Source organism: Scylla paramamosain, chromosome 28 (assembly GCF_035594125.1).
Source record: "Scylla paramamosain isolate STU-SP2022 chromosome 28, ASM3559412v1, whole genome shotgun sequence".
Taxonomy (NCBI): domain Eukaryota; kingdom Metazoa; phylum Arthropoda; class Malacostraca; order Decapoda; family Portunidae; genus Scylla; species Scylla paramamosain.
The window spans coordinates 2187772-2214000 of record NC_087178.1 but is presented as its reverse complement, the minus strand read 5'-3'; the positions used below and the strand labels follow the sequence as shown (position 1 = coordinate 2214000).

General features: G+C 44.0%; 1 protein-coding gene across 2 annotated transcripts in view; it reads left to right on the top strand.

Moving 5' to 3' along the window:
- LOC135114692 (heterogeneous nuclear ribonucleoprotein C-like) overlaps positions 1-26229 on the top strand; it is a 337990-nt gene that overhangs the window by 29916 nt on the left and 281845 nt on the right. The window contains exon 1 of one of the 2 annotated variants that reach the window (XM_064030598.1): positions 3032-3049. The exons of the other annotated variant lie outside the window; for it this stretch is intronic. The gene's annotated coding sequence lies outside the window, so the exon portion shown is untranslated. Of the gene's footprint in view, positions 1-3031; positions 3050-26229 lie in introns of those variants that run through there. 2 annotated transcript variants of the gene reach the window in all.

Here is a 26229-nt window from a genome sequence, read left to right as displayed (position 1 = left end):
GGATGTGATTGGCTACTAGGTCTCCTTCCTGACCGCTAAATCCTGTACAATCCTTTGCAGTATGAACAGCCGCCGAGCCTTTGAAGGTTAGGGGTGGGGAGCACGAGGCTGGAAGGGGGATGGGGGATGGGGGAAGAGGAATGGGTAGGAAGGGGATTGGTGATGGGAATGGGGACGGTCGTGTGTTTGTGTATTGTCCACCACTTGTTGATTTAGTTACCTGTGTGTGTGTGTGTGTGTGTGTGTGTGTGTGTGTGTGTGTGTGTGTGTGTGTGTGTGTTTTCGGTGTTTTATTTTTGTTATTATTTAGTTTATTTATTTTTTGGTTTGTTCATTTAGTTTGATGGTGTTTAGGTTTTATTTATTTATTTATTTTTTTTTTTTGGTGTTTAGTTTGGCTGCATTTTGTTTATTTATTTGTTTATTTATTTATTTATTGGGTGGGAAGGTAGTTTGGTTGTTATAAGGAATTTTGTGTTTTTTTTTATAGTTTTTAGTTTAGTTTGCTTACTTTATAGACTTTTTTTTACTTAAATTGGCTCTTTTTGGGGGAAATGCGGGTTAGGTTGGTGATTTTAGGGATTTTTAGAGAATTAGTTTGGTTATTTTAGGATTTATTCAGGGCTGGATCGGTTGTTCTTAGTTTATTATTATTATTATTATTAGTAGTAGTAGTAGTAATAGTAGTAGCACTTGTTTGAATTATTGGGAGTGTTAGTGTTAAAGGTTTTTGTTGAGTTGTTTATTTATTTATTTATTTATTTATATATATATTTTTTTTATTTTGGGTTAGTTTCATCGTTTTAATTTTTGGGGAGGATTAGTTTCCTTGTGTTCTGAGTTTTTTTTTTTATTATATTCGTTTTATTTTTTTTTGGGGGGGATGAGTTAGAATGGTTGTTTTTAGGGTATTTTGGGGTTAGTTTAGGGTTTTCTGGCTTTATTTGGTTGTTATTTTTAAAGGGGAGGGGTTTGGTTTCTTCGTGCTTCAAGGTTTTTTGGGTTGGTATGGCTGTGTTTTACGTTTATAGGATTTTTGGGCCTACTTCGTATTTTTAAAGGTTTGTGGTTAATTTGCTTGTATTTTAAGGTTTCTAATCAGTTGTGTTTTAGGTATTCTTTATTTAGTTTGGGTGTATTTTAAGGATCGTAGTTTTTTTGTTTAGTTTGTGGTGTGTTCAAGTGTGTGGCGGTGAAGGAACGTGAGTGTGTGCAGGTATTCAGTTGTGGTGTGAAGGTTTTTCTTTTGTGTGTGTGCTTCTTTAGTGGCGTGTGTGTTTGGGGGAGGGCGGGCATGTTCATGTGCGTGGGGAGAAGGGTGTTAATGATTATAGCATTCCCTCGCTCCCTCCCTTATTAAACTTAACGCGGCTGTACCCAAAAATAAGGAGAGAAAGGGAGAAAGAGAGGGTGAAGAAAAAACAGTAACAAAATTCCCCTCCATAAATTCTTTGGTCTGAGTAAATATAACTCGCGAGCGTTGAGATCCGCTGCCGCCCATCACGTTCACTCAAGTCTAATAAGCACATTGAGTAATCCGCTAAATCGGGATCTTTACCTGGACAGAATAAAAAAAAAAAAAGACACGAATCTCACCTGCTCAGGAAAAAAAATCTCACCTGTGTGGGGAAATAACCTGGAAAATTCTATAAAGTGGTGAGTATTTGTAGATAAAATGAACTACAATGAAGTTTATTCGGTTTCCCAGCCCCTGTTTTTGCATGCACTGTTGGCGATCCGAGTGTGGAGCATCGCGGTGTTCAGTATTCGCCTGCACTGTGATGGCGGGAGTGACGTGCAAGAGTGGATGGCTACGGCTATGCTGGTGGTGGTGGTGGTGGTGGTGATGTGTTGCAAGTGGTAGTAGTATTGGTAGTTGTGGTGGTGGTCGTGGCAGTGGTGTGTTGCAATCGGTTTAAGTACTAGTGGTGGTAATAGTAGTAGTAGTGGTGGTCGTGGTGGTGGTGGTGGCACAATTGTGGTGGTATTAGTAGTATTGGTGATGGTTGTAGTGGTGGTGTACTGAAAAGGGAATTAAAGTACTAGTGGTGGTTGTGTAAGTGGTAGTAATTGTTGTTGTAGTGGTGTTGGTGATGCAAAATGTAGATGTAATAGTTGTAGTTGTAGTGGTAGTGGTGATGATGTTGCAGTGGTTGTTAGGATGGTGATGCAAGTGATGGTGATGATGGTGGTGGTGGTGGTGGTGGTGGTGGTGGTGTGTTGCATTCATTCATTCCGAAATCTACATAGTTAATTGCATTACCATTGTTTTTTTTTTTAAGATTTCCAGATAAAAAATCTTCATTGTCACTGTGATTGCTACTTTCATGTTATATATTCTTTCCTCGGCATTCATTTTTTTATTTTTTCGTCATGACAATAAGTTGGAATTTAAATTTTGAACAGGTTTTATTTTTCCTTTTTTTTTTATGTAATTCCCAGCGCCTTTTTTCTCTCTTTTTTTTTTACAGTTTCCTGTTATTTTTACATATCTGCATTCTATGTTTTCCTCCGGCACAGTGGCGTACATCTGCACCTTAATTAATTGCCCCCTTCTCACCTGGGAAAAAAAAGCAAGGTGATAAAACACGACCTGACATTTATGAATACTTTCCCCTTGAAATAACCTTTACTTTACAATACTGACGTCACTATCACTAATTCTGCTTCTCTCAATCTCTTTCCTTGCTCCTTTACTCTCTCTCTCTCTCTCTCTCTCTCTCTCTCTCTCTCTCTCTCTCTCTCTCTCTCTCTCTCTCTCTCTCTCTCTCTCTCTCTCTCTCTCTCTCTCTCTCTCTCTCTCTCTCATCCCTTCCCTCTATTGTTATCCTCAGCAAATTGCTCAGCGGGAAAAATAGTAAAGATGAAAAAAGAAAGATTTACTTCCATCTCGGGCGGAGGTTCTGGCCGGCGCGGGATTGAGCCCAGACAAAGGAGAAGAAGAGAGGAATTAAGACATGGAGACTGAGGCCCCTTCTGCTTCGGCGAGGCGAGTCCGGAACACCTGCTGTAAGAGGTCTTCTGGCCCTGACGGAGGCGAGGAAGAACGGTAGGAAGACGAGGAGAAGGAAATTGTGGTTGAAGAATCATATTTTTTTTTATCTTTTGATTCTTCGTCGTCCTTCAATGGAACTTTGGGACATTTTTGGCGTGGCTTTGTGTTCTGGTGACGTGAGTGAGGTGAGTCAGTGTGGTGAGCGAGTACCTGTGTGGTGAGTGGTGGTGATCTGAAGCGTGGGAGGATGCGGTGGAAGAAGTGGTGATTGTGTTTATTACTTGTGGTTGATGTGGCTTGTAGTCGTGGTGATGGTGATGGTGGTGGTTCTATGTATGTGGATCACAGTGGCGGTGGCTCATTGATGGTTGTTGGTGGATGAGTGGATGGCTCACTTTAAGTACAGGAATGGATAAGGTTACACCAGGTTATCTGGGTACGTCGCGCCAACATCTCATTAAAAAAAAAAAAAAAAAAAAAGTAAAAAATAAACAGGTAACTTTGTCAGCATTGTTAACGCTAATTGTCCTTGTCCTGCCCTGCTCCCCTTAGGACAAAAAATATTTACTTGTGAAAATATATCTTTCTAACTTTTTAAACTAAAGTGACCAATCATCATTTTTCTCCGCGGCTTCATAACCGAGCTGGCCGTCTCGTGTCGCCATAGCGCGTCCACTGCATTACTACTTGTGCTTCTTTACGCCGTGTTTTGTGGTCCGCGAGGCGAGCCGCTCCACCGCTACGGAGAAACCGCCGGGAGAAACAGTCCTTGTGATCATTATATCAGGTGTGTTGTAAATGCTTTCACTTCTCTCTGACCTTTTGGAGTGATCTTTTAGGAAGTTCAGCGGGCATTTTTCATTTTCTTAATATCTCACATTTTTCTTGTTCAGTTTTCCGATCACTAAAAAGTCTTTGTTCACCTTGATAAATAAAAGCCACATTTTCCCTTGCGTTTAAAGGGCATTAAGGTGCGATATTCTTTAATTCTCAATGACGAGCAGCTCACCTGTCAATAACGTGTACACAAACTTGAAAGACGCTTCTTCAACACCCTGTAAGGTAAACTGGTCGCGTCTTCTCACTCCCCTCCTTCCTCATCACTTCCTGCCACTTCTGCGTGCCTGCTCCTTCCCGGCACTGCACTCGTTTCCTCAGCCCCCTTCCCTCCTCCCTTCTCTCACTGCCCTCTCCCCTCCTCCCCACCTATCCTTCCCTCCCCTCTTCCGTTGCCATTGCACTGTGTCCGTCTAAATCGACTTGACAGATTTCAAAGCGAGTTGATGAAAAGAAACGCGGGTTGGGGCCAGAAGTTTTAATTAAAGAAAACGGGAGAAGGATTCCTCAGACGGAGGGGAGACTACGGTAGGAGAGAGAGAGAGAGAGAGTGGATACAGCTTATTGGTGGTTGGTGAGGATGGAGAGATGGCGTCACTGAAAGGCAGCATCAGGATTGGTTTGCTTATCATTACCAATTTAGCGTCGTTATATCAGGACTGTTTGGACTGCCTGTCGCTCGTGCTATTTTCAGACGGCGGTAGAAATGCGGGAATGGACACCTGAACCTAATGCCCTGAGACGCGTGCATGGGAATGAGCAAGAAGAAGAAGAAGAAGAAGAAGAAGAAGAAATGCAGATGGTTATAAGATGAGACATGAAGTACAGTTAATAAGGAAAAACAAAAAAAGAGGATGAAAAAGGTAAAATTAAGGATTGTGGTTCGTAAATATAGCGAGAAAGATACGCACATCAAAGAAAAGTGACATTGGAGGACAAGATAAGACTACAGTATGAAATGTTGTCTTTCTTTCTCTCTCTCTCTCTCTCTCTCTCTCTCTCTCTCTCTCTCTCTCTCTCTCTCTCTCTCTCTCTCTCTCTCTCTCTCTCTCTCTCTCTCTCTCTCTCTCTCTTTTTTTGTCATGAAGGTTTGAGAACTGTAGGAAATAAGGATTGGAGGAGCGTGAGGAGGTGCTTGCCGAGGTAGGAGGAGGAGGAGGAACAGATGGAGGAAAAAAAGGAAAAGGTGAAGAAGGAGGAGAAAGAGTTTGCTATGTATTTACCCATGTTTAGTTTCACGTGTGTGTGTGTGTGTGTGTGTGTGTGTGTGTGTGTGTGTGTGTGTGTGTGTGTGTGTGTGTGTGTGTGTGTGTGATCCGTCAGCTAATTTGGGTATTGTTCTTTTTCAAGGTCGTACATTCGTCTTTCCTTCCCCACATTTCCACTACTAATCTCTCCTTCCTCTCTCCTTCATTACTTTTCTCTCCCTCCCTCCTTCCCTTCTTTCATCCGTCTTCATTTCGTTGATGTTATTTTATTAATGCCTCCTTATCAACCCTAATTTTCATCCATTTTTCATGACCCTCTCTTTCTCTCTCTCTCTCCATGGCTTGACTCCTCCATCTTGCCTCCACTAGCCACTGTACCTCTCCTCTTCCACTCCTCCACTTTACCGGCTCTTCCTCCCCTTCTGTTCATCCTTCTCTTCGTTTCCTAGACTCGTACTCTTAAAAAGCAGAACAGCAGCAATAAGACGTCTCAACAGGTCTCTCTCTCTCTCTCTCTCTCTCTCTCTCTCTCTCTCTCTCTCTCTCTCTCTCTCTCTCTCTCTCTCTCTCTCTCTCTCTCTCTCTCTCATACATATCGCATAAAAATTTAGGTTTTTTTATTTAGCTTTCCTTAAGCTCCCCCTACATCCTCACTTCTTTTCTTTCTGAAGTTCAGGGAAGCTTCATAGGAAAAAAGGACAAAGCAGGGGACGGAAAGGAGTGATGAGAATGCAGGGTGATGTGAGGAAAGGAAGGGAAGGCAAGGAATGTAAAAGAAAAATGAGGGAAGGGAGCAGAAGATTTGAAGGAGAGATGGTGAAGGATAGGGAATGTTGAGGAAGGAGAGATGGTAGGACTGAGGATGTGATGAGAGAGAGAGAGAGAGAGAGAGAGAGAGAGAGAGAGAGAGAGAGAGAGAGAGAGAGAGAGAGAGAGAGAGATAATGTAAAATTCAATACTAATTCTCTGTAAAAAGAAAATATATATATATAATAGACAAAACTCGTCGACTTTTTAGTGTGATACTCAACAGAACACACACACACACACACACACACACACACACACACACACACACACACACACACACACACACACACACAATTCGTTCTAGTTAGTACATAGGCCATTCCCTGCCGGCCCATTCCTCCCCATTAGCAAGCCGCGGAGTAATTCCATGAAAAATTGATCCGTAACAACACCTCTGTGATTCCCCCGCCGTTAACCACCATTAGGGAAGACTCTGGGCACTTGTTTTGTGATTGAGAGAGAGAGAGAGAGAGAGAGAGAGAGAGAGAGAGAGAGAGAGAGAGAGAGAGAGAGAGAGAGAGACGCAGTCAAAAGCCTTAAAAAATCCGTGAAAAGAAGACACTTACTTCGGAATAATTGCACAGAGAGAGAGAGAGAGAGAGAGAGAGAGAGAGAGAGAGAGAGAGAGAGAGAGAGAGAGAGAGAGAGGTAGCCAAGGGAGGGAGTGGAGCAAGATTTAGGAGCCACAAGAGACACTAATTACCCTCCACCACTTTCTAATTATCAGAAAAAATATACGATAGGATAAATCACGAGTAAGTAGGGGGTGGGGGAGAGGGAGGGGCAGGGGAGGGGGAGGCTGGATAGAGACTCGAGGGACGAAATTGGTTCACTGTTAAATTTTGTAATCATACGTAAACACAAGTGGCCTTCGTCTCTTTATATATATATATTTTTTTTTCAAGTGCCAATATTACATGCAAGTCCTTCCCTGCAGTGTATTCTATGTTAATTTGCATATTTTCAAATCTGAATAATTAATAGGCGACAAGAATTTATTTGCATGAAGAGAACTGATCAACTTTTTTTTTCTTTGCGTGCTGAGTGTTTCGTATCGTAAAATATATTAAGGTAGTGTTCATTAGGTACATTCGATAGCATATTTGCAAGAATGTGAAGATGAAGAGTAGTCATCACACCTCTATATGCAGACATAAGCAATTATGAACTATCTACTAATGGCGTTATGTGCCTACTTCATTCCTGCAACTGTCTGACTGCTCTTCGTTCTTCTGAAGCTTAACGAAATGGCCTGACGCAAGTTTAGAATAGAATAAACACAACATAGACAATAAAAGGAGTCATCGATGAGTTGGAATATTTTGAGGTTAGCAGTTTATTTTTACTCTATCACCATCTAGGCGTGTTTGGGCGAGTTATCGAGGCGTGGTGTCATAAAGCAGTTAAAAATGTCGCAACGTATTTGTGTCCATTTTACTTAGTTCTCTCCAACGTGTGCTGTGTTGAGCGGCGGCCGACACTCCGGCATTCATATGACGCAGCGCTGACAGGGAAATTTAATGTTAGGCTCAAAAAACAAGTTATATGGAACGTACTTGTGCCGTCCCTCCTATTTGCAAGTCAGAGGTTAACATACAGGGGCTCACTATTTTAATTACGACCTTTTTTTTCCCCTCTCTCTCTCGTCAAATCCATATGAATTGTGTAAAGCTTTAGTTCAGTATATAGTATTGCGTACAGGCATGCATACATTGACGAGCGCGCGCACACAACCCCACCCACCCACCCTCCCACACACCCACACTATGCCTTGAACTAAAAATTCTCTTTCTCTCTCTCTCTCTCTCTCTCTCTCTCTCTCTCTCTCTCTCTCTCTCTCTCTCTCTCTCTCTCTCTCTCTCTCTCTCTCTCTCTGACTCATACACACAAGGAAAGAAGCTGTACAATATAGCGAAAAGCTGACACACAGATAGAGACAGATAGACAGACAGACAGGGAGGCCAGCATGCTATATAAATCTATCAGCGGCGCCACCAATACAGCCGCTGAGTGTCAGACTGATGGACGGATAGCAGGAGTAAATAAGTCACAGTAAGGCCACACAACATATGAGTAACTCTGCCAATTTGTTTTCTCCCCTCCATCTCTCACGCTCTCCTCTTATATGTAGCTCCTCTCCTCCCTTCTCCTCATCTTCTTCCTTCTTCAGTGTTTCCCCCATTTCTCCTTCCTCATCTTTCCCTCCTCCAGTTTCTTCTCTATTTCCTCCCATCTATGTTTTCTCCCCTTCATCCCTCCTTCCTTCTCTTTCTTTCTCCTTGTGTCATCTCCATCCCTCCCTGTCCTCTTTTTCCTCGCTCTGGTGTTTTCTTCTCTCCCTCCGTCCCTCCTGTAAATGTCTTCTCTCTCTCTCTCTCCCCTTCACCCCCTCTCTCCCCGTGTTTCCTTCCCTCCGTCCTGTTTTCTTCTCCCTTCCTCCCGCCTCCTCAATACCTTCTGCTTCCCTGTCTCTCGTCTTTCATGTTTCCCCAACAACAATCATTTCTGTCTTATGTATAATTTAACTTGTATATTACCAAATTGTTTCTTGCTCGCTCCTGTGTGTGTGTGTGTGTGTGTGTGTGTGTGTGTGTGTGTGTGTGTTAGGGTGTACGAATATTTCCGGGAAGAGACGAAAACATAGAGTTGAAATGCAGTTGAAGCGAGTTTGATCTTCGTTCTGTGTATTGGGATCCACATTCTTTTACTTGTTTATTTTTTTATTTTTTTTTCTAGTTATATGAAAAAATATGCTTTTATCTTTTATCTTGGCGGAGGACGTGATCTCTCGCTTATGTATGATAATGGTGCACATTTAATAACGTACTGTATTGGTAGTTAGTGTGTATGCGTTCCTCTCCTCGCCTTTATCTCCCGGTTCAGCACACCAGCATCCGGATTATTTACACGGAAGTTATCTAAACGAGGGAAGAGTGAGTGTGGTCATTCTTTTAAATCTGACTTTAATTCACTCCGCACCCCTTTCTCTCGCTCCTCTTTATATCTCTGTCTCTCGCATTCTCACTGTTTCTCTCTTTGTTCTCCGATGATGATTTGTTCTCCCTCCATCACACTCATTTCGCTGGCGAGTTGGTTTTAATGAGTTTGAGACGCGGTTCCTTCCTTCCTTCCCTCTCACTCCTGACTCACACCTCCGCCTGATGCACTGTTCACACTCCATTTCTCCCTCCCTGCTTGACTTTACCCCTACACGCTCCCGCCCCTGATTGTTTTCCTTCCCCTTGATTTCCCCTCACCTTGACTCTTCCCCTTATCACCGACTGTCACTCCTGCCCGCCACTCCCCTTCGCTCATCCTCCCTTGCATTACCTCGCATCATTATCGCCCTTACTTCACCTCCCGCCCTCCTCGCTTTCACTTGATTTCTTATCCTGCTTCTTGACGGACTGTCTCTCTCTCTCTCTCTCTCTCTCTCTCTCTCTCTCTCTCTCTCTCTCTCTCTCTCTCTCTCTCTCTCTCTCTCTCTCTCCTCTATCTACTGTCCTTTTAATCTCGCTCCTGCTTCCCATCCATCCCTTCCCTCCCTCTCACCCTTACCCTCCTGCATCTGCCTCCTCGCCCTTCTCCCCACCTCCCCACAGAGTGCCTTTCTCTTCCCCCTGCCATTTGCTCCTCATTTGTCGCCGGTGGAAAGATACCGAATTTGTTTACCGTGTCTGACGAAAGGGAAGATAAGAGGAGGAGGAGGAGGAGGAGGAGGAGAGGGGGGAAAGCACGATGTTGGTGGTGTTGGTGTTGGTAGCGGCCGTGTTCGCCATATTTCCGGTGGTGGTGGTGGTAGTGGTGGTGGTGTAAGAACCGTGATGTAGGTGGTGTATGTCTGGCAGCAGTGAGTGAGGCAAAATAGTGTTGTTGTGGCCGCCTGTACGAGATTCCTTCCCCTCTCTCACCTTCCCTCACTTCCCCTCTCCCCTCCTCCCTCCCCCTCCCTCTCCATCTCCCTCCACTCACTGCATCGCCCCGTGGTGGTAGTGGTGATGGTGGAGTCGTTGTTTTGGTGTTGCCTGCCATGCTTCGTGTGGCGCCCGTGCTGTCCTGGTAGTGGTGGTGGTGGTGGTGGTGGTGGTGTATTGAAAAAGGACGCTACATTTTTTTTTTTAAAGTTATGGCGGGTGCTGTGAAATTTTGTGAGCTATGGGAGGAGTGACAGTGATGGTTGTTGGGATGGTGGTATGGTGTGGGCGCCGCGATGATGAACGTTGTGGCAGAGGGGTTCCTTGTGTGCGCGGCGGCGTGGTAGTGGTGTGGTGGTGCGTGGATGAGTGACGTTCTAACATGGAGTGGCATGAAGGCTGTAATTATGTGATGTTGCGATGTGGTAGTGTGGTAGTAGTATGGTGATGATGTGGTGTTCGTGCATGTTCCAGCGTTCCTGCAGCAGTGTGGCGGGCGTGTGGCGGTGGCCAGTGTGGCGGCGGCCGCGTCTCCCTTCGGGGCGGCTTGCATCAGTTACTCTCTGCCGTGCGAGGTAGTACTTTTATATTCTCCCTTTTATTCAGGCAGCGTGTTGTGCGCCGACCACACAGAGATGGAGTGTAGCTGGCGGCGATACTGAGAGCGGCCCGTGTACATGATTGACGTGGGCTGTAGGCTGTGTGTGTGTGTGTGTGTGTGTGTGTGTGTGTGTGGGTGGGTAGGTAGGTGTGTGTGTGTGTGTGTGGTTATCAGTCTTGGAATTATCAACAACTATCAGCCAACAAACAGAAACAACACGAAAAGTTGACAGCCGCCACATATCCCGGAGTTAAATATACGGCGGCCGCGTTACAATAATAACCGTGACGCGCGTGGCGGCGGCAGGAGCAGCCCACCGCCTCGCAGGTAGCCAAGTCTCCTGAAGGCGAACGACGTGGAAACATTACTAAGACAATATAATCCCGAAATCTAATCTTCATGCATGTATTTTATCCTTTCTTTTCTTCTGCCTTTCCTTCCCTCCTTCCTTCCTTCCCTCCTTCCTTCCTTCCTTCCTTCCTTCCTTCCTTCCTTCCTCAGTCAGGAATTTTTAGCGTTTTCTCGGGAAGTGGAGCTTACATTCAGAAACAATGACAAGAAAGAAAACGGAAGATGGGCGCCATGAGAATAATTGATAAGCACGAAAATAAGTTTATTGTTTTCTTCTGTAAGTTTCTCCTACTTTTGCGTCGCCACCATCGAAGCCACCGCCGCCCTAGCACGCCAGCTGCAGGGCACTGGCCGGAGAGGAGGGGTGAGGGTTGTGAGAAACCCCTCTCTCTCTCTCTCTCTCTCTCTCTCTCTCTCTCTCTCTCTCTCTCTCTCTCTCTCTCTCTCTCTCTCTCTCTCTCTCTCTCTCTCTCTCTCTCTCTCTCTCTCTCTCTCTCTCTCTCTCTCTCTCTCTCTCTCTCTCTCTCTCTCTCTCTCTCTCTCTCTCTCTCTCTCTCTCTCTCCGTTGTTGTTGTTTTGAAATGATGGTGGTGGTGGTGGTGGTATGCTTGACATTGTTGTTGTTGTTGTTGTTGTTGTTGTTGTTGTTGTTGTTGTTGTGATGCTTTAAAAGTGCATTCGTCTTTCTTTTTTGTGCTTGTTTTTTTGTTTGTGTTGCAGTATTCAGTGCAATTCATTTTCGCATTGTCCCTTTCCATCTCTTTCTTTCCACTTCCTTATTTTTTTTTTTTTTTTTTATTCTGCCACGGTTGTTTTTCGTGAGGCATCGGCGGCGTGGGTCTGGGCGCCCGTGGGTCCGCTCATGGCGTTGTTTTTAGCCGTAATTCGAGGGAGACACACGGCTGGGGCTGCGAGGCTGTTTTCGCCTTTATACTCGTCGGAGATAAAGTACCTCGCCGCACGTATATACCGAGCTGTTTTGGTCTGTTGTGCTCGTGAACAGACGGATCGAACAGGATAGAAAAATATAAAAACGAAAGTGGGTCGCACCGCCTCTTTGAGAAGCGTTTAGGTTTGGATGTCATGGTGCAAAGAGGCGCTGCGGCTGAGAACACTGGAGGGAAAAAGTTAAATAAAGTCATCATCTCCCGTGCAGTGAGAAGTGCTTAGGCGTGTGAGGCCCAGCAGAGGCGAGGAGACCCGCCACTGGGAGGAAGATGAGCGTAAAAAGCAGAAAAGTGAGCACTCCTCGTCCCTTTAGAAGCCTGGAGTCGCTGGAGGAGGGAGAGGATGTAGAGGTGAGAGAAGGAGAGAAAATACATCCTCTTTATTCTTCCTCAAGTTTTCAGACCTGGAAGTTACATGAGGAAGACGGGGAGGTGAGATGCTGGTAGGTGAGATGCTGGGAAGATTGCCTTTGTTAATGGTGTAGTGGCGCTGAAAATGCCTTTTAACCCTTTCCCTTCTATTTGGCACATTTTTCTTCATTCACTAAGTACTAAGTCGTTTGTTCTTGTTCTACACCTACAAACATTATGCGCACTAGAAATTGCAAAATCTGTTCTTTTCACCTCCTTTTTCGTAGGTTGTTATAAAGATTTCATACATATTCTTGCTGCTGTGAATTGTTGCTTAGCGCTGTGAAATGGTTAACAGCGCTCCGAACCCATTCACTTCCACGCACAGCCTCCAGACCTCATTACATCACCTTTTAGTTAGTCATGTTACAGCAAATAGGATAAAATCGTGTTAAATGAGTGACTTGATTCATAAATCCTTGATAACGAAGAGCATCATCCGGTAGTCGATAAAATTTTCTAATGACGTCTAGAGAATAATGAAATCGATGTGGCATGAAAGCGCTAATACTTGGGGACGCAGCTCACTCACTCTTGGCTTCATTCAGGGTGTAAAGAGAATCAAACAGCGCATAATTTACAGCGTAAGAGCATTTGTGTGACGGAGCATATCCAGCTGGTGTATTGAGTGGCGACAAGGCTCCTTCACTATCAGTAATCGTTTGTACGCTAATCTATATTAAAAAAGGCAGAATCTTCACTTAAAGTCAAGTTATGAAGACTTGAAATGCCACAAATATATGACGTGATTGGGAAGTGAAAGATGTACATATATATTTTTTTGTTTGTATGTGCATTATGTATGATTCTGAAACACCAGTAGAGAATCTGTATATCACTTTAGTCTTACCGAACGTACGCGACTATCAATTCAGCTTTTATTTTATTTTTACATTTATTTTGTGTATTTTTTTCATCTACTCTTTTTGTCGTATCGGTTGTCCAGCGAGTTAAAGGCGACACGACGCCGCAGATAGACAGCAAACGCCGAAGCAACAAATAGTCAATTGTAACAAAAACAAAAAAAAAACGGTTTGTCGACTGATTCTCCGTATTGGGTAACCCTTTCATGCTGCTCCCTCGCCGCACACGTACCTGCCATGCACCGTGCCTCCTGAACACCTGCTCCGTGCCTTGACGTCGTATGTACCCTGCCAGTATTTCCCTGTCGCACACTGCTTTATTGCGTACCGTTTCCTTTTACAGTGAACCACACCGATGTGAAGCGCAACGTACCGTTCTGTAGTGCCTTTTCCTGTTCATTCTCCTGGTTCCGTCAGTTTGTTTTGTGGTGCACTGTGTACTGCACCTCCTCGCGCTTCAGTGTACCATTGCGCCTTGTGTACCTTCAAGCACCACTCCAAGGATGGAGTTTTGTTCGAGGTGAACTCCAGGCAATGTACAGAAGCAGGTGCTGAGAGCGGGGCGTCGATCCTTCATCTGAGCGGCGGCAGGGTCTGACAGGGGCTTGAGCTGTGTGCACTAATTAGACGATTTTATCAGTTTTTCATAGAGGTGTGGGCGCCGCGCCAGGTGCTCTTGCCGCGGTGTTTACCTCCACGGAGTGCAATCCCCGTCACTGTGATCGCTTCCTTGGAATTAGCAGCGGAAGGTCAAGGCGTCGCGGCGCATCACGGCATGGGGACGTCTGGGAGCGTGATAAGCGTCGTCTTTGGTTCTGACTTCACAAGGACATTTTCTCGACCGCCGGCGAGGCCACGGGAAGACGTATGGGTCGACCGCACGGTAATCTGGTTGCAGGCTTCCATAAAATTGTGTAATCTCGGCTTATACGTAAAACCATTTTTGTTTTCTTCTTTCCTCCTTTCAAGAGGCGGGTCTTCTGGCCTCTTGAACTCGTGCCATTTCATAAGCAGGCTTAGTTTATTATTATTATTATTATTATTATTATTATTATTATTATTATTATTATTATTATTATTATTATTATTTCTTATGTGACCGTGTAAAAATGGCTTAATCATCTTTATGTAGCTCATATGACAGCGTTCTTATAATACGATTACTTAATAGACCCCAGCGGACCACGTCGCCCACACCGCGTCGCTAAAATAGTGGTATCGGCGTTCACCATCAAAGGGAGTGAACGCTGTGTGTCGGCCTCCCTTTTACCCTTTCCTTCACGTCGGGGCGCACTGAGGGGCCTTGTCTTGCCGGCCCCAAGATGTCCTCCCGATAGGCAGCTTGAGGCGTAGCGGGGGGAGGCGGGGAGTGGAGAGACCGAGGGAGGCGCTGGCGGGGTCGACGGGGGAGGCGCTCTTTGGGTGATCCGGGAGAAGGCAAGACTAAAGAAATTTTCACGTGGAGTTTGCAGGGTTCACGTTTTCCGCGTCTTGGCTCCGGTTCGTGTTTTTCCTCTTGTTTTGTCTCTCGCCTCACATGCCGCGTTGGGTGCAGATGGTACCACGAGTTTTACTTTATTCCTCTGTCCTTTCCTTCCTGTACTTGCACGTGGAGGTTGTGATTATATATTGTATTTTTATGTGCGCTGGTGTCGGCTTGACTAAAGGCCGCGTCTCGTGTGTGTGTGTCTGCGTCTGTTGCTCTGTCACGTTTCTCGTCCTGAGGCGTCCATTAAGTGTGCACGTAACTGGCTATCAAATTTATCAGGAAACTCAACGACTCTTTAGTAACGAGCATCCTCCTCCTCCTCCTCCTCCTCCTCCTCCTCCTCCTCCTCCTCCTCCTCCTCCTCCTCCTCCTCCTCCTCCTTTCTTTTTCCTCCTCCCCTGTCTTTTTCACACGGGTTGATCAACTCTTTGTAAACAGGAAAATGTGAGACGTCATGGTTTATTGAGCAAATCACCCGCACGCTTTCAACAGGTGACACAGGTATATAGGTCTCTCTCTCTCTCTCTCTCTCTCTCTCTCTCTCTCTCTCTCTCTCTCTCTCTCTCTCTCTCTCTCTCTCTCTCTCTCTCTCTCTCTCTCTCTCTCTCTCTCTCTCTCTCTCTCTCTCTCTCTCTCTCTCTCTCTCTCTCTCTCTCTCTCTCTCTCTCTCTCTCTCTCTCTCTCTCTCTCTCAGATTTTGTAACATGTATGATTAATCTCTTCAGTGAAAACATTAACGTCACAGCTTGTTAAAACACACGTTTGGTGAGAAAAGCACATTTACCTGTATACATATGATGCAAATGTGTGTGTGTGTGTGTGTGTGTGTGTGTGTGTGTGTGTGTGTAAATAAATTTTCGTAATTACTAATCGATTAATTAAAAAAAAATATTCATATACATTCCCATGCCAGGCCTCGTCCCTGTGAACGTATTATGTGATGTGTGTGTGTGTGTGTGTGTGTGTGTGTGTGTGTGTGTGTGTGTGTGTGTGGGCGTGCGCGTGCGTGTGTGCGTGCTCGGGTGCATGTAATTCAGGTTATTAGTTTAGAAAAAATAATATTTGCGGATGATACTAAACGCAGAAATATTTAATAAGGCCTCGCTCATTATCATAATGAAAAGGGGAAAAATGCATGGAAGTTTATAAAATTGGAATATAATATAAGAATGAAAACACAGTCCTTACAGACAGCACGGGGAAAAATAGGACGGAAAAAATAAGGAAAGAGTAGATTGTTAAGGAAACCGGAAACAGGAAAACTCTTGGTAGTGGGCGTCATTTTCACACAAAAAGAAAATGAAAACCCGAAACTCATTCGTCTTTAGGAGGACTGGAGGTGGTGAGGGAGGTGGGGAGGTGTGTGTCCTGCCCCACCCCTCCCTCACTCTCCCTCACCTGCCTCATTACCCTCCCTCTCATCACCTGGCGGAGCAGGGAAGAGGGAGGGGGAAGGAGGGAGATGAGAAGGTTAGGGGTGAGGGTCAAATGGAGGAGGGAGTGAGAGGAAGGGGGAGGGAGAGGGAGAGTGAGAGGAAGGGGAGTGTCATGCTGCCCAAAAAAGACTGTATTTAACCACTTTGGAAATATTGAGGCTGTGTTATAACCTGACCATAAATCCGGGTTATGCTAAAACGAGTTCCTCCTCTTCTTACTTTTTATTATATTCCACCGTTTTTTTTTTCCTTCTTTCCTTATAACCCTCCTCCCATTTCTCTTCCTCCCTCCCATTCCCATCCCCCATCCCTTCTCCTCCTCCTCCTCCTCCTCCTGGTCGGGGGAAATTTATTTAACACACGTAATGGTACTGGTGGTGGGTTGCGTCCCTCCACTCCACAAACAATTTCGATTTAATTAATTAGCCAATACTTATTAATTATGATAAACTCTGGGCTTGGCGGGGCGGGGCGGGGCATAGCATGGTGGGGCGGGGCAGTGGTTACAGATGTAGAAGTGTAATCTCACTTGGTAAACCTAATACAGTTCTCTCTCTCTCTCTCTCTCTCTCTCTCTCTCTCTCTCTCTCTCTCTCTCTCTCTCTCTCTGTACAGTTTTTTTTTTTTTTTTTTCGTTTTTAGGACAGAGATTTGCGTGGGTCGTTCGCTCCGCTAATTCCTGATAATGCTAATGATATTGTCCCGTAACCCGCGCTGTTCCTCGCGTTAGGTGTTGGCCCGCGTCACGCCATGGACAGGTTATAGCGTTGTATAGAATTTTTACCGAGCCATTCCTTCGCCTACACTCTCGCCCTCCTCTCTCTCTCTCTCTCTCTCTCTCTCTCTCTCTCTCTCTCTCTCTCTCTCTCTCTCTCTCTCTCTCTCTCTCTCTCTCTCTCTCTCTCTCTCAAATTATCGGCTTCTGGGATGTGGGAGGGCGTTAATTATTCTGTTTTTTGTTCATTACTTGTTGCTTGTGGTTTTTTTTTTCTTATTTTCCTGTTCTTGTAAGTTTACTACTACTACTACTACTACTACTACTACTACTACTACTACTACTACTACTACTACTACTACTACTACTACCCCCTCCCCAACACACATATCCAAGTACACCCAAGCAATAGGAGGTTTTAGCGGGTGTCAGGAGAGCACCGAAGATAGCGCCACTCACTTCTCCCGCCGCCTCCTGACACCGCCTGACGAAGCGCCCACAGAACTATGTAGCTTTGTCTAAAACTTAACGCAGATTGGCTCCAAGTTCCGTGTCTGTTTCTCCTCCATCTTGATCCGAGCGTTTGTGGTTGACGGGGGTGACGGAAAGAAGAGAAGCCAAGGGGGGGTAAAGTGGGGAGGAACGGGGAATGGGCTATATTGGGTAGGGGAGGAAATGTTTCAGAGGGGAAGAGGGGAAATTTGTGGTCGCTTGTGGTATGTATGGTGGTGGTGATGGTGTTGGTGGTGAGACAGAGAGAGAGAGAGAGAGAGAGAGAGAGAGAGAGAGAGAGAGAGAGAGAGAGAGAGAGAGAGAGAGAGAGAGAGATGGTGGGGGGGTGTAGTAAGGGTGATGCAGAAAAGAAAAATTCCACCCTTTGAGTCTTTCTTTACACTAAGTCTCAGCTAATTTAAGTTTTTCGCTTTCCACGCCCGCATACACGCCCATTTCTCATCTCACCTGCACCTCTCCTCTTCCTACAGGTACACCTTTTCCCTGTTGCCTCGCCTCATCCCCTTACACCTCTCTTTCCCTCCATTCCCTACCTCATAGACCCTCTCTTTCCCTTCCTCCATTCTTCCCTTATCACCTCACCCTCTCATTCCCTCTCCCTTATTCTATCCTTGCTTCCCTCTCTCATCCAGTCACCCACTATTTCCCTCCCTTCTTCCCTCCGTTGCCCCTCATTCTCTCTCTTCCCTCGCCTACCCCTCTCCAGGCCTGAGCTACGTAAGTGCGTATGTTAAACGAAAATTTTGTAAGTTCAAGGTAGTTTTGAAAGCGCAGGGACTCTCCTCTTTGGTAGCATTGTGGTGAGGAGACGAGACGACGGGAGGGGAAGAATGGAAAGGGCAGCGATGGTGGGAAAGAGGCTGTGGGGACGGGACGGAAAGAAATAATACCGATTGTGTGGTGAGGGGAAAAGGGAATCTTGTGTACTAAAGGGTGAAGAAAAAAATGAATAAGCACGAGTGTAGAGGGAAGGAAAATGTGTGGGAGGAGTGAGGAAAGGGAAAATGGGAGGGTCTTTGTGTGTGTGTGTGTGTGTGTGTGTGTGTGTGTGTGTGTGTGTGTGTGTGTGTGTGTGTCTTTAGGAGTGCCAATAAAGATAAAATGCGGAAATTTATTTATTTATTCATTTATTTATTTTGAGAGGCGCGCGCACACACACACACACACACACACACACACACACACACACACACACACACACACACACACACACACACACACACACACACCATCCCGGCAAAACCACCACCACTTCAACACCGCCTCCGCCGCTTCTTTCTTCCGGGCCACAAGCAATATTGTTTACTTTGGTGGTAAACTTGGTCTTCGAGTTGTTTATCTTGATAGCGAAGGTTCCCGGGCCTGGCTGAAGAACACGGCCTGGCTGCGAGGAGGAGAGTGATGATGAGATGAAAGATACGATGGATGGCTGGTTGGCTGGCTGGATGGTTGGCTGGCTGGATGGCTGGCTGGCTGGATGGTTGGATGGATGACTGGCTGGTTTGTTGTCTGGCTGGTGGTCTAGGAGATGGACACACACACACACACACACACACACACACACACACACACACACACACACACACACACACACACACACACACACACACACACTGACTAATTGTATAGGTAGGCGGATTGCTTTGTCTGGAAAACTACCTAGTTGGCTGGTCGATTTGCTGGTCGAATCTTTCTCTCTAGCGTAACTCTTTGGCCGGTTAGCTTACTGGCTAAATGGATGGTTTTCTGTGTTGCTGCCTAGTTGGTTAATTGTCTTCCTTGTCTGCCTGTCTGGTTGTCTGGCATGGGTTTTGGCTGGAAGGATGGCAAGCTGGTTGTTTGGCGAGCTGTCTTGCTTTCTGCTTGCCCGTTTGGTTGCTCGGCAGGATGGTCGGGTGGCCAGGCAGGCGGTAGACAGACTGGGTGGCTGGGCAGGGGAGATTGATGTGTGCCTGGCTAAATGAATAGACAGACGGCAAATAAATGGCTGCGGCGATGGGACTCTGAGGGGCTGTGCGGTGGTCTTGTGTGGCCGTGAATGGCGAGGGTTGGTGTCCGTCACGTCACGTCCCGGTGTGCATGTTCTTGTTGTGTTAGCTGAAAAATTTATGTTGCTCTTGATATTTCGTCAGCTTTTTATAAATTCATATATTACATTTCTTGCATTTCCCCGGGGTGTGTTTTCACGCGCGAAATCTTGCTTGCGTTATGTATGTTGGTCGTTAGTTCTCTGTTATTCCCGGAAGTTAAGTTAAAATAAAAAATAAGAGCTTGTCAGTTGTGTAGACTCCATTGATTTCCCGCACAGTCCTAGTCACTTGTGCTCTTGACTGAAAGGACTGTATGTATATTGCATGACGAAAACAAACACGCTCTCTTTCTTTATCATTTAGTCCCTGCTGTTATTGTTCAGTACCTCCGCCCTTGCTGGTCTTTGTATAAACCTCTGTATTTCTTTACTATTCCACAAGTGTTGCTATTCAGACCTGTATATATATACCTTTACTTGCATTTGTGTATCTCTCTCTCTCTCTCTCTCTCTCTCTCTCTCTCTCTCTCTCTCTCTCTCTCTCTCTCTCTCTCTCTCTCTCTCTCTCTCTCTCTCTCTCTCTCTCTCTCTCTCTTTCTCTGCTCTTCATCTTTGCGGCTCAACATTTACACGTTTTTTTTTTTATTATTGCTTGCCGCCACTAGCCACTGTTGACCCCTGACCTCGTTGACCTCTCAGCTTGAGCACTCCTCGCCTTCACCTAACAAATCAAGGCGGCACACCAGTTTGCATAGGCGAGTATAAGGCGAGTGACGCGCCCTCAACATGCAACACTTAACCCTCGCGAGCCCTGTGAAGTGTGTGGCCGAACCTTCTCCCCTCTCTCTCTCTCTCTCTCTCTCTCTCTCTCTCTCTCTCTCTCTCTCTCTCTCTCTCTCTCTCTCTCTCTCTCTCTCTTGTGGTGCCTTCTATGTCTTTTTCCCCTTTAGTGTCTCAGCGTTAGTCCCTCTTTCTTAATGGATCTGGGCGAGGTATTTCTGTCTCAGGTCTCTCTCTCTCTCTCTCTCTCTCTCTCTCTCTCTCTCTCTCTCTCTCTCTCTCTCTCTCTCTCTCTCTCTCTCTCTCTCTCTCTCTCTCTCTCTCTCTCTCTCTCTCTCTCTCTCTCTCTCTCTCTCTCTCTCTCTCTCTCTGTTAAAGTAATGCTCCAGTTTTGTAAAGGTTTCACAGTAACGGTTCATAATTGACATGCACGTGACGAAATGCTCCTGATGCTCGTGAATTGAAATTGTTAACAAAGTGTTTCCACGACAACAAAGCTTGCGTTGTTTTCCTCCTCCTCTTACCCCCCTCCTCCTCCTCCTCCTCCTCCTCCTCCTCCTCCTCCTCCTCCTCCTCCTCCTCCTCCTCCTCCTCCTCTTACCCCCTTTCTCCTCCTCCTCCATTCTACCTCGTCCTTCTAGTAGTACAATAGTTTGGTAGGTACTTTCCAAATGTTTCCTATTTATATGTATATTGGTACGTTTATTCTTCCTTCCCCTCTTACTACTACTATTACTACTACTACTACTACCATCATCACTAAGCTTGATTCTTTTTTAGTGTCAGTCCTCCACCCTTTGTTAACACGTTGGTAAGGTGATCCGCAGCGTGGGGCTTACGGGGCTGGTAAGGCCGAGATGGATCAGGGGGTCAGGGGGTCAGGTGGGGGCAGGAGGGCAGGATAGGTGGTGCCATCTCACGTGTGAAAGCGAACACATAAGAAACACGCCCCCTCATCTTACTACTTTTCACCACCTAGCGAATACTGAATACTACCACCACCACCATTACTACCACCACCACCACCACCACCACTAATGCTACCACCACCAATCCTTTTTTTTATTCTTTCTTCCGTGTCTGGTGTGATGTCTTTTTCTTTGTTTATATTGTATTTTTTCATTACCTATTTGTACTACTACTACTACTACTACTACTACTACTACTACTACTACTACTACTACTACTACTACTACTACTACCCTTACCACCTTCACAAACACTTTCTACCTCCAGCCTTGCTAGTATAACCTACCTCCTGCTACACACACACACACACACACACACACACACACACACACACACACACACACACACACACACACACACACACAGGTAAGACAGAATAAACACAAGCATTCCTAGCACCGGCACCTGAGTGGGGGGAGGGGGGAAAGATTACACAGGGCAAATGTATAACACGAGGAGGCGGAAGAGGAGCAGACGCGTTAGAAAAAACGAATATGGCGATTAGGAGGATAAATGAGAGAAAAATTAAAGAAAGCCTAAAAGGGGCAAAAATATGCAGGTATGTGACGCAGTTTGGGAAGAGAGAAATAAATAGTTTTAGTGTTAATGGTGTCGTTAGGCGCCTACTGTGTTTGCCTAATTTTGGTAATGTTGAAAAAGCTCACAAGGACGGAGAGAGAGAGAGAGAGAGAGAGAGAGAGAGAGAGAGAGAGAGAGAGAGAGAGAGAGAGATCAGTGTAAAAATCTTAGTCCCCAGAGAACCTCACCGGATAGTCACCAACCCTCTCAGTTTTTGGCGCAGCTCTCTGGTATTCCTCTCAAGTCTCTCCCTCGTCCTTCCTCACCCACGCTTTCTTTTTTTCTTTTTTCTTTTTTCTTATCCGTCCATTTGTTTTTATTTCGTCTCATCTTTCTTCCTCTCTTTTTTCTCCATCCTTTATCTCTCTTTTTTTTTTTTCTTCGTTTCTGGTGTGATGTTTTATTTTTTTTCCATTGGTTATATTCTTGTATTTTTTTTTTTCATCACTTGTTTGCATTTTACTTGTTTTTCTAATATACATGGTTTGTTTTGTCTTCTTTTTACCTTTTGCTTCTCTGCCATTTAAGTTTTTCTTCCCACCTTTATTTCTTTCTTTTTTTTTCGTTCATTCGTTTCATCGGCACATTGTTTATTTTTTCTTGCATTTTTCTTTTCCTGTTCCATCCCTCCTTCGCCTGCTCTCCCCTGCCATCCATCCCTGTCTCCTACTCCCTCCCGTTCTCCCCTCCCTGATATTGCTGAACGGCCGCCAAGCAAAACTAACTTCCGGGTTGGGGAGGAGGGGAAAAAAGGGGGGAAAATGGGAAGGAAAATTTAAGTGATGGGGAGGAGCGTTCATGGTTATGGGGAAGGGCAGGAAAAATATTCTGGAGGGATGGGCACGCGAGGAAATATCAAGGTGGATAAAAAAGGAAAGTGAAGAATTGCAACCTGTTTTGTAGTATCAGGAATCATATTTTGTTTTTGCGCGCTGCCTGTAATGGTGAGCAGTGATTAGTTTGCTCCGGATTGATGGCAGCCATTTTGCTTCCGTTCTTAGATGTATTGTTGTCCAGAAATACTTGGGTCTTGTAATTCTTTTTTTGATGGTAACATGGATCTGAATTTTTATGTAGTATTTTGTGAAGGATGCAATACAGGAGACTTTTTTTTTTTTTTGCAGTATTACGAATAACTGTATTATTAAATGTTCACCTAAGACGCACCATTATTAAATTTTAACTGAGAATTCCGCTCCTTAGTATTTTCTAACATAAGCACAAAATAAAATAAGGGAAACTGCAAGAGGCCAGCAGACCCACACGTGGCAGCCCTTGTATAATAAGACATAACTACTTGTATCACCTATCATCACTATTCATAAATTGATGTAATCTTTGTTCATTGAAAGCTCTCTATTGACTCTGCGCAAAAAAAAACAACAACAACTGAAAACTGAGTCTTTTTTGAGTCATTACGTATCTATCTGAGAACGAATTTCATCCTATCCCTTGTTTTCAGTGCTTTCTTTTAATTATGCAACTATGATGTTTAAACCCGTTACTTCTAGTCCTATTCTTGAGTATGAAAATTAAAAGAATTGACGGTGAGTGGAATTCCTGATCTATTTACAGCAGACACATTCCCATCGATTGCCATGAACTAGCTTGAAGTGCATCAGTCCTGAGGTGCAGTATTTATATGAAGAAACTTGGTGCCCTTCGTTTTGTGGATCCATGAGCTGTCGTTCGTGTTTATGTTGTGCAGCGGTGGAGCAGAAATGCATTGTTAGCCCGCCAATCAGCTTCCAGGAACGCAGTGCTGTGGTCTATTGATTGGTGAACATTAAACTCGCTACTCCCGAACGCTGCCGCCGCCGCCGGTGTGTTCCTCGTGACGGAGGGGACGACTTGAGAGAGGAAAATATTGATGTATCTAATGTATTGCCTTCCTGCTTGTGTTTTTATACTTCAGTGTGTGTAAATCTAAGTGCAAGGTGATGTGCTGTCACTCCGTCTATAATTCTGATAAGATAGTTAACTAGTATCTTCACTGCTGATATGATACGTTGTGGTGACTTGATAATGGTTATTTCTTTCTCTTTTTGTTTTCTTTAGTGTGATCTCTTTCTGTATCATGTGGAAATAAGCGTTCAGTCACTCTGTCCATGATTGTATTAAAGGAGTTAACAGGTGTCTTGTTTGTCTTTAGTGACGACAAATTGTGGTGACAGGTAGATGCTGTTTATTTGTTTTCTTTCTTTTAGTGTGATCCTGTTCTGCATCATGATGGAGTGAGGCGTTCAGTCACTGTCTATAATCTTAATAAGGGAGTTTTTTTCAGTATTGCCTTTATCGGTAGTACTGATTGACTGTGGCGACAGGTTGACACTGTTTATTTTTAGTTATTTTCGTTTATTCAGTTTATTTATTTATGTATTTATTTATTTATTTATCTTTATATTTATTTATTTATTTGTGTGTGTGTGTGTGTGTGTGTGTGTGTGTGTGTGTGTGTGTGTGTGTGTGTGTGTGTGTGTGTGTGTGTGTGTGTGTGTGTGTGTGTGTGTGTGTGATCTCTTTCCGCATCATAATAGACGTAAGCGTTGTGTCTTTCTGTCAGTAATTTTGTAAAGGGAGTTTACTGGCACCGTTATCTCTGCTGATGATAAATTGTAGTGACAGGATAATATATATATATATATATATATATATATATATATATATATATATATATATATATATATATATATATATATATATATATATATATATATATATATATATGAGGTGAACAGGGATACATCAGAGTTTCTTCTTCATTTATTGGAACGTTTCACCTTCGCAGAAAGCATCATCAGGTTAAAAAGTAAAAGAGCATTGAGTATATTGCATAAAACAAAAATATAAAACACATAACAATAAGATATCCCAATATGATAACCCATTGTTTTATTTATTTATTTATTTTTTTTTTATGCGATATACTGAATCCTCTTTTACTTTTTAGCCTGATGATGACTTCTGCGAAGGTGAAACGTTGCAATAGATGAAGAAGAAAACTCTGATGTATCCCTGTTTACTTCGTATATAACTCGTGAACTTGTCTACTATATATATATATATATATATATATATATATATATATATATATATATATATATATATATATATATATATATATATATATATATATATATATATATATAATGATTTCTTTCTTTAGAATATTGGTATTACATGGCACGTAAAGTGGTCCTGCCATCTCTTTCTCTGCATGTTTATAATGAGAGACGCAAGTAATATGTTCTCTCTCCTATTCTTGGTAAATGTGATGACCAGATATAGTATTGATTTATGTCTGGTATTTTATAATGTCTACATAAGATACTCGTATGACAAATTCAGTAAGGCTTCAGGAAGGAAGTTTCAAGGCACACCTCTAGTTTTGGATAATCCTGTTGGCTCTACTCTTTGGGGACTGGCACCTTCAGTGGGCATTTTTATTTATTTTTTTTTTATCTACCCTTTTGTAAGCCTTGGCCAGAGACTGTCTTACAGAAAACACCTTGGTCAATATTCGTGATGAGAGAACAAGTGCGAGTCTTTTCTCTCTCCGTTTAGGTGGTTGAGCTCTGAGTGCGTTGCCTGACTCCTGCTGCTTCCTGCGTCGTCTGTGTGCATCACTCCCCACACACCACTAAGTAATGCGACACGTGATGTGATGAAACGATAAAATGATCTTCAGTTTCGGAGATCTCTATTATTATTATTATTATTATTATTATTATTATTATTATTATTATTATTATTATTATTATTATTATTATTACAACTTTCGTCACTGCCCTCCTCAACACACATACATACATTTATTTTTAGAGTCCCTTGTCCGTCTCTCTCAATGCGAATCAGAGTAAATACCGATAAATATACACGGGTAGATAAACAAAATTAATAAATTGTCGCACTTATGAAATCTTTTTTTTTAGAAACAAATCACATAAAATAACGTATTGGCGATAAGTTTCCTGCATATTTGATGGAATTTATTAATGCAATTCATCGCATAATTATCGCATCCTTTTAGCAGTATATTCAGAGACCGTGATATATTTTCTCTCACTCTGCCCGGGCTCACTGATAAGGAAGATAAGCGCTGTATAAGGAATAACCATCAAATATTAAAGGGTCACGGCGGACTTTGTGTTACACTTCCCCCTTAAAATGCCCAGCGACGAGGATTAACAGGATTAGCGAAGCGGCTTTTTTAGAACAATTGTGGCTATGATAGAGGTAATTAATTATATAAGTAATGCTAGGTGATTGTTTCTCTACTGGTGGTGGTGGCAGTAGTGATAATGTGATGTTTCTGTGCTGGTTGTTGTGGTGGTGTGATGTGGTGGCGGTGCTGTGGTGTTTCAGTGCTGGCTGTGGTGGTGATGTGGTGATGGTGATGGAGCTTGAAGTGTTGGTAATAGTGTTCGTTTCCTGATCTGTTCGCTTGGTTGTGTTGGTAGTGGTGGTGATGGTGATGTTTGTTTTGGTGGTTGCTTTCTGGAATAGTATTGGTGTTCTGTGCTCGTGGTGAAGGCTTCTCTAATGAGGTGTTGTGGTGTGAACGATTACTGAGATGGTGGTGGTGGTTAACGGTGGTGCAGGTCTGATGTGGTTGAGGTGTGTGTGTGTGGTGAAGTGTGATGTGGTACCAGTATGAAAACTTGAGTAAATCGGTGACCAAATCAATACACTTAATGCGCAGGTAAACTTGGTGTGGTGGTGGTGTGACTGGTGTGGTGGGAGCTGATGTTATGAGTGGTGTTATGACGAGCTATAATGTAC